The sequence below is a fragment of the Triturus cristatus genome, chromosome 2_2 (genome assembly GCF_964204655.1).
Source record: "Triturus cristatus chromosome 2_2, aTriCri1.1, whole genome shotgun sequence".
Classification (NCBI taxonomy): Eukaryota; Metazoa; Chordata; class Amphibia; order Caudata; family Salamandridae; genus Triturus; species Triturus cristatus.
In genome coordinates this window covers 437,133,764-437,138,323 of record NC_140582.1, presented here as the reverse complement: position 1 = coordinate 437,138,323, position 4,560 = coordinate 437,133,764, and the positions used below count along the sequence as shown (strand labels likewise).

The window sequence follows — 4,560 nt, the reverse complement described above, 5'->3', positions numbered from 1 at the left end:
AGGGGTAAAAGTATTTGAATCAGATCTGGCGTCCCTGTTGACTATATATTTAATCTGGACACTTTGTTGTCACCACCATTACAACGAGACCTTTAGAATTGTTCCCTTTTAGTACTTACGGACAGACCTGACTCGCTGGCCCTTTAAGCATAGACACGCCTCCTCGCGTCATGAATCGATCGGTCACTGGCCTATTTAAACGACCTTGCAACACGTCAGTGTGTTCTTCGGACCATCTGGCTACGAGTATATTCACCTATCCGCTCGAAGAGACTTTCCCTGTCAGAGATCTTTTGTTTGGCGGCTCTTTCGTCCGATACATCTTCTATCAGGTACCTCGCTTAGATGACGTTGAGCCCCACTATAGCGCATTGCACATTCCCTTTTGCGCACAAGATTTTATAACTATTTATTTTTTATCATTATATTTTGCAGTTCGGTTAGAGCACCGTGACGAGGAGTATCTTAGCGGACCTCCCAACGGCACGCTTCAATTTTCAATGTAATATTAAAGCCCGCTTCGACAGACATGGTGGGCTTTCTATTTAATTTTGCTAATTGAGCATGCTTTATTGTAGTCGTCTCTACTGAGCTATTGTTTTCATTAGTTTTCTCTTTGACCATCTAGGACTCTAATTAACCACCTCTTTGAAAACTACGATCAAGATTTCGAGCCCCTAACATTTCCTAACAGGTGAAGTCTTTTTACACGTTTTTCTTTCATTATGACTATTTGGACAGTTCTGTACGATATGAAATGTGCCTTTTGTTAACGAGCCCCCGTTGGCCCTTATATTGTCTTCAGCAATTACACGCCATTAGCGCCTTATGATATGAAATTAGCTGCTACCCTTGAGCTGTATCTTTATATTAACTTGAGCTATGGCCCTTATTTTCGTCCTTTTGTATAGACCCGTTTTGTTCTCCTGTGGGCGTTTTTGACTTTTTATTTATCTATTTTGCTAAAGGCCTCCCTTTACCTCTTTGCACTCACCCTGTCTATGCTTTTGCTAGATTATTACGTCTTTAATTTTTTAATTTTGATTTGTCCCGTTTTAGAGCTTGATGTTTGACTTACCTAGAAGACTCTAGTCTTTCTATGCTCCTACTATCAGTGTGTGACCAGAGCTTTTTTGCCGCCATTTCGCCAGTTTGACTCGACAGCTATAGATATAGCCTATACAGGTGAGCGGGAAAGTTTTCATTTTCCCTGCCCCCCCCTCCCCCTTTACGAGTCTAGCGACCTTAGAACTCCCACTAGGCGCTAAACTTATCCTCTTCTTCTTCCTTGTTTCTTTCTTTTTTCTCTCTTCTTTTTTCTTTTTTCCTTTTCCCTTTTCTCCTTCTTTTTCTCTCTGCTTTTCTTTTTTCTGCTCCTCTTTTCCTTTCTTTTTGCTTTCTTTTTCTTTTTCATTTTCTTTTGTTTTCTTTTCCTTTCCCTTTTTTCATCCCTTTTTCTTTCCCTTATACTTTTCCTGTTCTTCTGTGAGAAACCGATCCACCCTCAGGTTTATATATTTCTTAGATCTACCTCTCCAGCCTTTACCGTTTTTATCTTAGTATTCGATCAGGATATTCTAGTGTTCTTTGCGTATTTTAATTCTAATTTTGATACATTACCTACATCAAGTCTGATTCTGACACTTATAACTAATGGCCTTTTCTTGATATATTTATTTCGACAAATCATGCCATTTTTTTGTTATTGATTCATACTTGGATTGCAATTTGATTTGTTATCTTCTTGTTAGGTCCCAGAAAAATACACTCAAATTTCATACTGTTCGCCCAGTGGAAGGTGGCACCCACTGTTCGGTGCGTTCACCGAAACGCGCGTCGGCGCTTCTTTGAAGTCCACCCAAGCCCCAATTCCTTAGATTCAACATGGACCTTTTTATATTGTATTGAATGTTTTTCAATGATTTCATTTATATATTGATTATTGTGGCTGATTTTGGGCCTGTTTTTTCCTGGTCATTTTTTACCATCTTTTTATTTCTGCAAGTATGAAGTGTGCTTTTGGTGTGCTGTGATACCGGTATAAGTTTGTGAATTTGTGTGCAGTTGATGATGTCTGGGACCCCTTAAATTTTTGGTTTCTGTGTATTTTTTGATGTCTACCTTATTAAGTCACGAATAAGTACATGTATTGAACATTTTTGTCTGAAAATTGATCACAGTGAAAAATAAAAACATTCATTAATTGACTTCTGTTTATGCATTGAAAGTGTTTGAAATTTCATGTTTAGTCTTAGTTTGAGTGTCAGCATATTAATTAAATGATACATTGTACATTCTGGAAAAAATAGGTAGAGTACTTTTCCTTCATTATTTATTCCATATCTACCTCAGTGCCTATGCTGAGGACTTGGAAGGCTGTGCGTTCTGACTGGGGATCAATGTCTGCAGATCGTCTGGTGCAGGGTGCTGGCCTGCAGGTGACTACATATTCCCCATTGCACACACAAAAGGAGAGGATCTGTCAGCCGTGCTGACCAGACCACAGGTGGGTGCTCCCTGTACATGAGTGGCTGGGTGCAAACTGAGTTGAATGAAAAAATCTAGAAAGGGCACCATTGCCCGCATGGATCTGTGTGAATTTGGGACAGTGGGGTAATAATAATCCAGGGACTGAGGGTGTGTGATCTTGAACTGCTTGTGCCCTCCCCCTGATTGGGAACAAGGGGAGAAGGTGGCATCACACAGCACCCCGTAGGCCTACCGAAATGATTACCCCTCTGGCTGGAGGCCTGCCCAATACTCATCTCAAATACAGCAGCCGCGGAGACAGTGGAACATAGGATAATGCTATGTGGCACATAGGAATGTGGAGAGTGGTTTCAGAGAGCATAGCCCAGCCAAAGTACAACACTGGGAAAAGCTCCCAAAAGACAATCCAAGTTGCCCTTTCATGCTCAGAAGGGGCTCTAGAGCCTGCGGGTACATAAACTCCAATTTGGACACCCTCAATGCTTGAATGGATTCAATTACAAAGAAGTTAGATAAGCACGATGAATGCCTGATAGACACGGAATGCAGCATATCATCCAATGAAGATGGCATAGTAGTCAAGGGTCAAACTCTGCACACTATGGAGAAGTTGCTGCATGTAATCTCGGCTCGAAATGAAGACCTAGAGGCAAGATTTCGCTGCATTAATATTCGCATCCTGCCATCACAGGCCCCATTGAGGACCATGTAGAAAAGCTCCTACTGGAAACATTTGGACAAGAGGCCGTCTCGAGATTACTACTGATACCTGGTGGCTAGGATATCAAATTGCCCCAAAATAGTACGACTGCTGAATTTCCGTGACCGCAATACAGTTAAGAATCATCACAGACTGGCCCCTCCGTAAGATGGAGAAACATGGACCACACGTGGACAGGACAGTCATAGGGTGATATTGGTGGGTTTTACTTTGGAGGCCAAACTCTTACAGCCACTAAATGCTTTTTAAGTACTTCTAACACCACATTTACAGTATGGAGCACTATCAGGGCAATATAGCATGGGTGAAAGGCCTGTCGCCGCACAGTCATTTCCATTAATATCCAACTTACTTGCTCGCTCTCACTCCAGGCTACTTTGACCGATGGCAGATGGGGGAATGTTTGAAAATATTTCTGACCTGTTTCACAACACTTGTATTTTCGCTTTCGAGGTTTGCAAGTGAAAATTTCCTCTAGACTGAATCAAGCTCTTCTGCTATACCCAATTAAGACACTGGGTTCTCATCCCAGTGGTAAAACAGACTACCATGAGAGCTCTTATTCCTACTGAAAAATGCTTCAAGAAAGTGGGAGAGTCCAAGGGGCAGATCACATATCTATAGAACCTTTCAGTGACTTCATCTCCAGTCCCTGCCCTCCCCTTTAAATCGGCTTAGGAGTAAAACATAGGGTTCAACATTACACTGAAGGATATCTTTGATTAATATTTTGTACCCATCATATTAGAACAGTTTTACTACACAACAAACTCACTCTGTTGGAGGGATTGTGGCCTATTGGCTGACTTTAAACATATCTTGTGGGGCTGCCCCTGTATTTGCCCATTTTGGAGTGAAATCTTGGTGCAGATGCAATTGAATCTAGGATATCCAAACCCAGATAAACCAGAGATCTTCTTCTGGGCTTGCGCTCTAACTCCCTCTAATACCAACCACTTGCAAATCGCACAATTAAGTGAAACTGTTTAGGGGCTGCCAAGACCACAAAGGTAGCCAATGGGAAAAAGCTGGCCGGCAGCCCCACAGTTGGCTTTGTAGCATCTCAGACTATGGAACATATTGATGATGTATAGACTAGCAAATGCTATGTCAGTAGCAAAAGCATTGTCAGTCAGTGACAAATGCTATGTCAGTAGCAAAAGCATTGAGTTTATATGAGGCTCATTGACGGAATATCTATCTGAAGTTCTACTACTGATGTCTTGTCCCACTCGTACAAGAGCCCTGAATCTGTTTAGCCATTGATGTATCGGTGACTTTACTCAAGATAATACTCAGTATGGTGTCAAATCAAGGGAGTAACAATGCATTGCCATATAATACAATCT

General features: G+C 41.5%; 1 long non-coding RNA gene across 1 annotated transcript; it reads left to right on the top strand.

Annotated features, from left to right (window-relative positions):
- The first annotated feature begins 228 nt into the window (after positions 1 to 228).
- Positions 229 to 2,207, top strand: LOC146862336 (uncharacterized). Its single transcript, XR_014978422.1, has 5 exons — positions 229 to 332; positions 436 to 532; positions 629 to 694; positions 1,060 to 1,185; positions 1,752 to 2,207. It is a non-coding gene; the product is annotated as an uncharacterized LOC146862336 (long non-coding RNA).
- The last annotated feature ends 2,353 nt before the right edge of the window (positions 2,208 to 4,560 follow it).